Source organism: Salvelinus fontinalis, chromosome 2 (genome assembly GCF_029448725.1).
Source record: "Salvelinus fontinalis isolate EN_2023a chromosome 2, ASM2944872v1, whole genome shotgun sequence".
Classification (NCBI taxonomy): domain Eukaryota; kingdom Metazoa; phylum Chordata; class Actinopteri; order Salmoniformes; family Salmonidae; genus Salvelinus; species Salvelinus fontinalis.
Genome location: NC_074666.1, coordinates 70,964,432 through 70,976,584, shown reverse-complemented (window position 1 = coordinate 70,976,584; position 12,153 = coordinate 70,964,432). Strand labels below are relative to the sequence as shown.

The following is a 12,153-nucleotide window of genomic DNA, read 5'->3' as shown; positions in this document are numbered from 1 at the left end:
CTCCCTCTCTCTCTTTCTCTCTCTCTCGTAGCCTCCGCATTCAGCATTCCGCGCAGCGTGGTGATGATATCAATCACCATGGCACAAAGCGTCTGAGTTGAGCTGAAGCATCTGAGTTGAGCTGAGCAGGACAGCTACGTGCTGGTGCGGTCTGCGGATATGTCCGTCGTCAGTAGTGAGTGAGGTCGCCTGCTAAATCCCAAGAGCTCTGGAGGAAGCGCACCTTCATGCCAAGAAGCGAGTGGCTCCGTCCGTCTTGTCTGTTTACCCAGCGGCGCTCCAACACTTTTTGTTACTGTCTGTGAGGGGTGCAGATGAAGACACACATAGGAGGGAGAACTACTGAGAGAGAACCCAGACTCATCCTACGCACACAGATTTGAGGTACGCAATCTGATGTAATACCGATTTTATTTGGTCCGGTAAGGAATTTAAATTGGACGTTTTTTCCCCCAATGAGTTGCGTTTTGTATGACCTTCGCATTTGAATTTAAGAGGGGATATTTGGATTGATTCGGCAGTTAAAATTGATATCTATAGTCACAGTAAATTCTTTGAATGAAGATGAGTGATTAGACCCCAATGTAAGAAACATGTTTTCGTACTACAGCGTAGGGCACTTTGCCTCTGTTTTTCCCCCCGTAATTTCAGGTCCATGGATAGTTCCCATACATGCAGCGGTCTCTCCGGTTCAAAGAAATTTCACTTCACTACACCATTCAGCTTGTAGCTGTATTACAAAGTGACGTGAACAATAGTTATCTCTGCAAATTATTTATTTTCTCTCACCAAAGAGCTAGATTGGACAATTTATTGGTCTGTTTTCTTTCATCATTGTTTCTGATCGATATCTTTTCGCGGATCAGAGCAATGGAAAGTTGTTTTCGTTCGGGCACACTTTCCTTCTCTCTCTCTCTCCCTGTCTCTCTCTCTCTCCATCTCTCTGTGTCTATCAGAGAAAGAGAGAGAGAAAGAGATAATGGGCCTGGGCGGGAAATTATAGAGAATCGCGCGCTACTGTCACCTTTGAATGAACTGCACAATAGAGCGCCGATGAAATGACGGTGTCGCCGCAGACAATCAGTTTATAGACTACCTGCAATGTCCTCTGCAAGTCGACAACACCGAAATGACAAATGCCATCCTCTAAAGTTTGTACGTTTGAATCCTCGAGCCGACAAGGTGAACAATCTGTCGCGACCTTGAGCTAGGCACCTAACTCTAATTGCACCTGTAAACTGCTCTAGATAAGAGCATCTGCTAAAATGATTATTGAAAACGAATTCAAACCTGATTGAAAGGATCAGTGGTGTCCATATAGCATATTAGTGTGATGGAATCTGTATTGAGAAAATGTGTCCACATCTTTGGTAAATTATTTAAAATATTTCATTTTAATTTATATTTTACCAATTTAGCTAATTAATTAAGTCTGGATTGCACAGATATGTTTTGGGAGACTGCCAATAAAATTATTCAAATATGCCAAGAGAGACAACGATAATAAGCACATGCGTGTGTGTGCGTGTGTGCGTGTGTGCGTGCGTGTACGTTTGTGTGCGTGGATGTGTGTGCATAAACAGTACCAGTCAAAAGTTGACACACCTACTCATTCAAGGGTTTTTCTTAATTTTTTCTATTTTCTACATTGTAGAATAATAGTGAAGACATCAAAACTATGAAATAACAGATATGGAATCATGTAGTAACCAAAAAAGTGTTAATATATTTTATATTTGAGATTCTTCAAAGTAGCCACCCTTTGCCTTGATGACAGCTTTGCACACTCTTGGCATTCTCTGAACCAGCTTCACCTGGAATGCTTTTCCAACAGTCTTGAAGGAGTCCAAACTTTTAACTGCTACTGTACATGCATCTGTATATCTGTGTGCAGTAGGTGTGTGCATGCTTACATGTGATCTAACTCTATCCAATCATCCAAGACATTCAAGTCCTTAATTGAAGATAAATTCAAGCCATGCTGAGAGACATCATCGTGCTTTAGATTGGCAAACTTGAACATCCAGCTGACTGATTTTTGCATTTTGCTGGGATTTAGCTGTGATGCCATCAAAATGAGACAATAGATTGATTTGTAGCACTTTGACATTTCATGATGGCTAGGTTTTAGACTCCTAATCTCCCTGTTCGGGGTGGAATTGTTTGAACAGCGCAGTGAGCACCCCCAGAAACATGAATCAGAGACAGGAAACAGGGATGAGAGAGAGAGAGGGGGGGGGGAGAGGGGGGGAGAGAGAGAGAGAGAGAGAGAGAGAGAGAGAGAGAGAGAGAGAGAGAGAGAGAGAGAGAGAGAGAGAGAGAGAGAGAGAGAGAGAGAGAGAGAGATTTAAACAAAACTCATCATAAGGAATTGGCTATCCAAAATGGGGATATGTGGAGAAATCACTTTGCAAACGTCTACAGCAATATAACAAAGAGCCCAGAACAAAAAGATATACAAGAAAAATGATAAATCCTTGAATTAGCAGTCAAAGACTATCAGAATCCTGTGGATACCCCAATTACAGAAGAAGAATTATTTGAAAAAATATGCACTCTCCAACCCAAAAAGGCCTGTGGTGCTGATGGGATTTGAAATGAAATGATCAAATATACAGACCACAAATTCAAATTGGCTATACTCAAACTCTTCAACATTATCCTCACTGCAGGTATTTTCCCCGATATTTGGAACCAGGGATTGATCACACCAATCTATAAAAATGGAGACAAATTTGACCCAAATAATTACAGAGGAATTTGCGTTAACAGCAACTTGGGGGAAAATCTCTGCAGTATTATAAATAGCAGACTACATAATTTCCTTGACGAGCACAACGTCCTGAGCAGAAGCCAGATTGGATTTCTAAAAAATTATCGTACAACAGACCACATTTGCACCCTCCACACTCTAATTGATAAACAAGTTAACCAAAACAAAGGCAAAATCTACTCGTGTTTTGTAGATTTCAAGAAAGCATTTGATTCAATTTGGCACGAAGGTCTTTTTTATAAACTAATAGAAAGTGGTATTGGAGGGAAAACATATGATTTTATTAAATCAATGTACACTTAAAACAAATGTGTGGTTAAAATTGGCAACACGCAAACAGACTTCTTCTCTCAGGGGCGGGGAGTGAAACAGGGCTGCCCAATAAGTCCAACATTATTTAACATCTACATTAATGAATTGGCAAAAACATTAGAAGAATCGGAAGCACCTGGTATCACCCTACACAACACTGAAATCAAGTGTCTGCTGTACGCAGATGACCTGGTGCTTCTGTCTCCCACTAAAGAAGGGTTACAGCAACACCTAGATTGTCTTCACAGGTTCTGTCAGACCTGGGCTCTGACCGTTAACCTAAAAAAAACTAATATTATGATATTCCAAAAAAGGATGACAAATATAAATTCTATTTGGACACAGTTCTATTAGAACACACCAAAAACTACACATATCTAGGACTAAATATCAGCAACACAGGTAGCTTTCACATGGCTGTGAATGAGCTGAGAGACAAAGCAAGAAGAGCATTCTATGCCATTAAAAGGAACATCAAAATTGAAATTCCAATTAGAATCTGGCTCAAAATTTTTCAATCAGTTATAGAACCAATTGCTCTATATGGCAGTGAAGTATGGGGTCCACTCTCTAATAATGAATTTACTAAATGGGACAAACATCCAATTGAAATATTGCATGCAGAGTTTTGCAAGACTGTATTGCAAGTACTAAGAAAAACTCAAAATAACGCATGTAGGGCAGAATTGGGCCAATACCCCCTCCTCATTCGAATAGAAAAAAGAGCCATCAAATTTTATAACCATCTAAAAACAAGTGACCCTAAAACATTCCATCACACAGCTCTACAATGTCAAGAGATGAAACCAGAGAAGAGTCCCCTCAGCCAGCTGGTTCTGAGGCTCAGTTCACCAACCCAAACCAACCCCATAGAGCCTCGGGACAGCCCTCAGAAAATCTGGCCCAACCATATCATCACAAAACAAAAAGAATAATATATCACCTATTGGAAAGACACCACAAAAAATCAAAGTAAACTTCAATGCTATTTGGCTCTAAACAGACAGTACATGGTGGCAGACTATCTGACCACTGTGACTGATAGAAAACTGAGGAAAACATTGACTAGGTACAGACTCAGTGAGCACAGTCTGGCTATAGAGACCGGTCGTCACAGACAAACCTGGCTGCCCAGAGAGGACAGGCTGTGCTCACTCTGCTCCAGGGGAGAGGTAGAGACAGAAGTGCCTTTCCTACTACACTGTGACAAATACTCAGACCTAAGAGCATATTTCTTTCCCAAAATTATAATTCAATACAAAGAATTTTAAACTATAAAAGATGAAGAAAAAATCTAATATTTATTGGGTGAAAAGCATAAATGTGCAGTTTTGGCAGCCAAATATGTGTCCTCCTGCCACAACCTGAGGGACAGCCAGTGAAAAATGCAAAGTAATGTTGATAAGATTTCCCATTTAGCTTAGTTCTGTTTTGTCTTTCGTACCAGGTCATGTGTCTTCTCAAGTCATATTGACACTGGTCTACTACCATTGCTTTAATGTATTGTTGTTCTGATTAATATTGTTGTTGTAGCTGTTATTAATGGTAATCCCATGTCCACTACTACTATTATTATTGCTGTTAGTTCTACCATTTATTTATATATAAATACATATATTTGTGTATATATATACATATATATTTTATTTAAATCTTTCGATATGTACACTTTGACAATGTAAGTAATAATGAACTTGCCATGTCAATTGAATTGAATTGAGAGAGATGGGTGAGAGAGCCATGTGGACTGGGACAGCAACCCTGTCTATCTCTATCTCTCTCTCTCAGTCTCTCTCTCCGTGAGAGAGCCTTGTGGACTGGGACAGCAACCCTGTCTATCTCTATCTCTCTCTCTCAGTCTCTATCTCCGTGAGAGAGAGTGACAGAGAGAGAGCGAGAGGTAGTGAGCTCATGGGCTCCTGAGTTCTTCTGCCAGAAGATAGAATTAGAGTTGGATAAATGTAGATAAATTGGCATTTTTCACATGGATAAAATTCCATACCAAAAACCTTGATTTTGGACTAAATTACCTGAATGGACTATTACTGCCAAGGACTATCAAGAACCAAATCCTGCAGAAGAAACACAAGTGAACCTGGAAATACCATCCAACACAAAACTGAGTGAGTATTGTTCAGTCTGAACCTACTTCTGAAGCCAAAAAGTAAAAGACAATAATCTGTAGGTAATGTTGTTATATAAAGCTTAATAAATAAATAATACTAAGCTACCAAGCTGCTAGGACAGAACTGACCTTGTTGCAACTTCAAGTGAGAGGTATGAAAACTCTTGAGCCTAACAATGGCAGGAGAGTTTCAAAGAGAGAGCACAGCAGGAAATGCTCTCTCTCTGTGACAACTCCCCAGCACTGATCACACCCAGGTCCCACAACGGCACTGCTCCTCAATCATTGAGAGGCGTAAATTCACAGAGCTGGAGAGAGACATGGTGGTGCTCAGAGAGCTAGTGGGGGTGCTCAGAGGACACCCCCCCCCCCCCCCCCCCCCCCAACAACACCCAGAGGGCTGAAGGTGGAGATGGACAGCTGTCTGAGAGGGCTGACTGCTCTACGGACTGAGGTGAGAGAACTTAAAGAGGCACACATGGCACTGAAGGAGAAGGTGAGAAATCTGAGGTGTGACAGAGAGCAGGACACTCCCCCAGAGAAGCCAGACAAACAGCCCACATCAGACCCAGACCCAGACCACAACCTCAACACCACAATGGGACAAACAACACAGGACCCACCAACCCAACAGACCCCACTCCCTCCTAACAGCCCCCCTGTCAGCTCTCCTGATAGCTACCTTGAAAGCCCCCACACATCCACTGAGAACACACAAAGCCAGAGATTGTGCTCCTCATTGACTCAAATGGCAAATACATTCAAGAGGAAAAACTTTTTCCCAAAGTGGCTAAACGCTGATGCACAAACACTAGACATGGCCTGGAGCTGTTGTCAGAGGACAGACTAGGGTCCCCCCAGCCACATCATAATTCACACGGACATAAATGACCTGAGAACACAGCAGTAAAGGGCGGCCACAGCACTCAAGGGAGTGATTGAAAAAGCTTCTTCCACTTTCCCCAAAGCACAAGTGGTTATCTCCACTCTGCTACCACGAAAAGGCTTTCACCCTGACACCATACAGCGGGTGAGTGCAAGCATTAAGCAAGACTGTGCCTCAAAACCTAATGTCTACCTGGCCCACCACTCCACCCTGGACTTGAACAGCCTTTATGACCAGGTCCACCTCTACAAGGCAGCAATCCCAACCCTCATCCATAGCCTCAGCACCTCACACAGGAGCAACAGAGCAACGGACACCCCGCCCAGACCTGCAGGTCCTGAAGGACCTGCACCGAGAGAACCCATACCAAGAGGACCCAGACCACAGCATCACCAGCACACCCCAACCAGTTAAGACCACCCCAAGAAACCCTGGCCACACCCCATATAGGCATCCCATATCAGACCTATGCCCCTTCTGGCCACCCCATGCCCCCTGCCCCTACGACAAGGACCTCAACATGACAGCAGGACATATGCCCAGGCCGTGAGCAGAGCAACAGGCCCAACCCCCACTATTACACCCGCCCAAGCCCCATCCTGCGACCTAAGAGGTATGTATCAGATGTTCAACATGCTTTATTCACACCTGCTGTGATGGTCTGGGCCTGAACCACACAAAAACAACACTAGACACTATGTAACACAAAGCTTTTAATATCTCTTCCTGGAATATACAAGGTCTGAGGTCATCTGCCTTTGGCCTAAAGAGCAGAAACCCAGACTTCATCAAAGAAATTGGAAATAAAGACATTATCATCCTACTAGAAACATGGTATAAAGGAGACAGACCCACTGGTTGCCCTCTAGGTTACAGAGAGCTGGTAGTCCCATCCACCAAACTACCAGGTGTGAAACAGGGAAGAGACTCAGGGGGCATGCTAATTTGGTATAGAGCAGACCTAAATTAGTCAAAGCAGGAACATTTTACATCTGGCTAGAAATGAATGAGGAAATTATCTCAACAGAGAAAAATGTCCTCATGTGTGCTACCTATATCCCGCCAACAGCATCCCCATATTTTAACGATGACAGCTTCTCCATCCTAGAGGCGGAGATCAACAATTTCCAGGACCAGGGACATGTACTAGTCTGTGGTGATCTAAATGCCAGAACTGGACAAGAACCAGACACCCTCAGCACACAGGGGGACAAACACCTATCTGCAGGTGACAGCATTCCCTCCCCCATATGCCCCCCTAGACACAACTACGACAACATAACCAACAAAAACGGGTCACAACTCCTGCAGCTCTGTCGGACACTGGGTATGTACATTGTCAATAGTAGGCTTTGAGGGGACTACTATGGTAGATACACCTATAGCTCATCTCTTGGCGGTAGTACTGTATACTACTTTATCACTGACCTCAACCCAGAGTCTCTTAGAGCGTTCACAGTCAGTCCACTGACACCCCTATCAGATCACAGCAAAATCACACTCTACTTAAACAGAGCTATGCTCAATCATGAGGAATAAAAGCCAAAGGAACTGAATAATATTAAGAAATGCTATAGACGGAAGGAAAGTAGTGTGGTAATCTATCAAAAAAACAACTAGGCAACAACAAATTCAATCCCTTCCAGACAATTTCCTGGACAAAATGTTTCACTGTAATATTGAAGGTGTAAACTTGGCAGTAGAAAACCTAAACAAACAACAAACAAACAACAACGCAAGTTATCTATCCAAAATAGAGAAGTATGGATAAACAACTTCTCCAATATTTTTGGCTCTATAACAAAGAACAAAGGACAAACAGCAAAAACATATACATGATCAAAAACAAATCTTAGAATCAACTATTAAATACTACCAGAACCCACTGGATTCTCCAATTACATTGAATGAACTGCAGGACAAACTACAAACCCTCCAACCCAAAAAGGCCTGTGGGGTTGATGGTATCCTAAATGAAATTATAAAATATACAGACCACAAATTCAAATTAGCTATACTTAAACTCTTTAACATCATCCTCAGCTTTGGCATATTCTCCAATATGTGGAACCAAGGACTGATCACCCCAATCCACAAAAGTGGAGACAAATTTGACCCCAATAACTACCATGGGATATGCATCAACAGCAACCTTGGAGAAATCCTCTGCATTATTGTAACAGTATAACTTTACGTCGTCCCCTCGCCCTGACACGGGTGCAAACCTGGGACCCTCTGCACACATCAACAACGGTCGCCCACGAAGCACGGCCGTTACCCATCGCTCCACAAAGGCCGTGGCCCTTGCAGAGCAAGGGGAAACCCTACTTAAGTCTCAGAGCAAGTGACGTAACTGATTGAAATGCTACTAGCGCGCACCCGCTAACTAGCTAGCCATTTCACATCCGTTACACTCACCCCCCTTTCGACCTCCTCCTTTTCCGCAGCAACCAGTGATCCGAGTCAACAGCATGAATGTAACAGTATAACTTTACGGCGTCCCCTCGCCCCGACACGGGCGCGAACCAGGGACCCTCTGCACACATCAACAACGGTTGCCCACGAAGCATCGTTACCCATCGCTCCACAAAGGCCGCAGCCCATGCAGAGCAAGGGGAAACCCTACTTAAGTCTCAGAGCAAGTGACGTAACTGATTGAAATGCTACTAGCGCGCACCCGCTAACTAGCTAGCCATTTCACATCCGTTACACTCACCCCCCTTTCAACCTCCTCCTTTTCCGCAGCAACCAGTGATCTGGGTCAACAGCATCAATGTAACAGTATAATTTTACATCGTCCCCTCGCCCCGACACGGGCGCGAACCTGGGACCCTCTGCACACATCAACAACGGTCGCCCACGAAGCACGGTCGTTACCCATTGCTCCACAAAGGCCGCGGCCCTTGCAGAGCAAGGGGAAACCCTACTTAAGTCTCAGAGCAAGTGACGTAACTGATTGAAATGCTACTAGCGCGCACCCGCTAACTAGCTAGCCATTTCACATCCGTTACATTATCATTAACAGCAGGCTTGTACATTTCCTCAGTGAAAACAATATACTGAGCAAATGTCAAATTGGCTTTTTATCAAATTACCGTACATCAGACCATGTGTTCACCCTGCACACCCTAATTGAGGAACAAACAAACCAAAAACAAAGGTAAAGTCTACTCATGCTTTGTTGATTTCAAAAATGCTTTCGACTCAATTTGGCATGAGGGCCTGCTATACAAATTGATGGAAAGTGGTGTTGGGGGAAAAACATACAACATTATAAAATCCATGTACACAAACAACAAGTGTGCAGTTAAAATAGGTTAAAAAAACACACATTTCTTTCCACAGGGCCAGGGGGTGAGACAGGGATGCAGCTTAAGCCCCACCCTCTTCGACATCAACAAATTGTCGAGGGCACTAGAACAGTCTGCAGCACACGGCCTCACCCTACTAGAATCTGAAGTCGAATGTCTACTGTTTGCTGATGATCTGGTGCTTCTGTCCCCAGCCAAGGAGGGCCTGCAGCGGCACGTAGATCTTCTGCACAGATTCTGTCAGACCTGGGCCCTGAATAGTACATCTCAGTAAGACAAAAATAGTGGTGTTCCAAAAAAGGTCCAGTTGCCAGGACCACGAATACAAATTCCATCTAGACACGATGCATACCTCGGCCTAAACATCAGCGTCACAAGTAACTTCCACAAAGCTGTGAACTATCTGAGAGACCAGGCATGAAGGGCCTTCTATGCCATCAAAGGGAACATAAAATTTGACATACCAATTAGAATCTGGCTAAAAATACTTGAATCAGTTAAACTCCCATATCTGTTGGTTGAAGTACCACAGTGTGCATCACAGCAGCATGATCTGTGACCTATTGCCACAAGGAAAGGGCAACCAATGAAGAACAAACACCATTGCAAATACAACCTATATTTATGTTTATTTATTTTCCCTTTAGTACTTAATCTATTTGCACATCATTACAACACTGTATGTAGACATATAATGACATGTGAAATGTCTTTATTCTTTTGGAACTTTTGTGAGTGTAATGTTTACTAATATTTTTTTATTGTTTATTTTCCTTTTGTTTATTATCTGTTTCACTTGCTTTGCCAATGTACATATATGTTTCCCATGCCAATAAAGCCCCATGAATTGAAAATGAATTGAATTGAGACAGAGAGAGACTAAGAGAGAGAGAGGGAGAGACTAAGAGCGGGAGAGACTAAGATAGGGAGAGACTAAGAGAGAGAGACTAAGAGAGAGAGAGAGGGAGAGACTAAGAGAGAGACTAAGAGAGAAAGACTAAGAGAGACTAAGAGAGAGAGACTAAGAGAGAGACTAAGCGTGAGAGACTAAGAGTGAGAGACTAAGAGTAAGAGACTAAGAGAGAGAGACAAAGAGAGAGACTAAGAGAGAGAGACTAAGAGAGAGAGAGAGCGACAGAGAGAGAGAGAGACTAAGAGAGAGACTAAGAGAGAGAGACAAAGAGAGAGAGACTAAGAGAGAGAGACTAAGAGAGAGACAGAGAGACAGAGACAGAGAGAGAGAGAGACTAAGAGAGAGAGAGAAAAAAACTGAGAGAGAGAGAGACAGAAAGAGAGACTAAGAGAGAGAGAGACTAAGAGAGAGAGAGAGACTGAGAGAGACAGAGAGAGAGAGACTGAGAGAGAGAGACAGAGAGAGAGAGAGACTAAGAGAGCGAGCGAGAGAGAGACTGAGAGAGAGAGACAGAGACAGAGAGAGAGAGACTAAGAGAGAGAGAGAGAGACAGAGAGAGAGAGAGAGAGAGAGAGAGAGAGAGACTGAAAGAGAGAGAGACTGAGAGATAGAGATCCACCCAAATTATGAGAAAAAAAAAAAAATTACTTGACACATCGGAAATAATTAACAAAACACTGAGCAAACTAGAATAATATTTGGCCACTGGCAGAATACCTGACCACTGTGACTGACCCAAAATTAAGAAAAGCTTTGACTATGTACAGACTCAGTGGGCTCTCAAGAGAAGACAGGCTATGTGCCCACTGCCCACAAAATGAGGTGATAACTGAGCTACACTTCCTAACCTCGTGCAAAATGTATGACCATATCAGAGACACGTATTTCCCACAGATTACACAGACCACAAAGAATTTGAAAACAAATACAATGTTGATAAACTCCAATATCTGCTGGGTGAAATACCACAGTGTGCCATCACAGCAGCAAGATTTGGACCTGTTGCCACAAGAAAAGGTCAACCAGTGAAGAACAAACACCATTGTAAATACAAAACATATTTATGTTTATTTATTTTCCATTTTTTATTTAAACTATTTGCACATCATTATAACACTGTACATAGCCATGATATGACATTTGAAATGTGTCTAGTCCTTTGAAATTTTTGATTGATTATTTCACTTTGGGTGTGAGACTGAGCAAGAGAGTGGCGCTTCTTAGTGCAAGAGGCATCACTGCAGTACCTGGTTCATATCCAGGCTGCGTCACATCCGGCTGTGATTGGGAGTCCCATAGGGCAGTGCACAATTGGCCCAGTATAGTATGGGTTTGGCCGGGGAAGGCCGTCATTGTAGATAATAATTTGTTCTTAATATGGCTAAGATCCCGTTAACGGCATCGATTTGACAACAGCCAGTGAAGGTGCAGGGCGCCAAATTCCAACAACAGAAATCTCATAATTAAAATTCTTCAAATATGCAAGTATTTCACACCATTTTAAAGATAAACTTGTTCTTAATCCCACCACAGTGTCCGATTTCAAAAAGGCTTTACGACGAAAGCACACCCAACGATTATGTTAGGTCAGTACCTAGTCACAGAAAAACACAGCCATTTTTCCAACCAAAGAGAGGAGTCACAAAAAGCAGAAATAGAGATCAAATTCATCACTAACCTTTGACGATCTTCATCAGATAACACTCATAGTACTTCATGTTACACAATACATGTATGTTTTGTTCGATAAAGTTCATATTTATATCCAAAAATCTCAGTTTACATTGGCGTGTTATGTTCAGTAGTTCCAAAACATCTGGTGATATTGCAGAG

General features: G+C 42.7%; 1 protein-coding gene across 3 annotated transcripts in view; it reads left to right on the top strand.

Moving 5' to 3' along the window:
- The first annotated feature begins 32 nt into the window (after positions 1–32).
- cacng5b (calcium channel, voltage-dependent, gamma subunit 5b) overlaps positions 33–12,153 on the top strand; it is a 19,603-nt gene continuing 7,482 nt past the window's right edge. The window contains exon 1 of one of the 3 annotated variants that reach the window (XM_055884303.1): positions 33–384. The gene's annotated coding sequence lies outside the window, so the exon portion shown is untranslated. Of the gene's footprint in view, positions 385–5,584; positions 7,325–7,351; positions 9,785–12,153 lie in introns of those variants that run through there. The other 2 variants (XM_055884304.1, XM_055884305.1) reach the window with 2 other exon arrangements.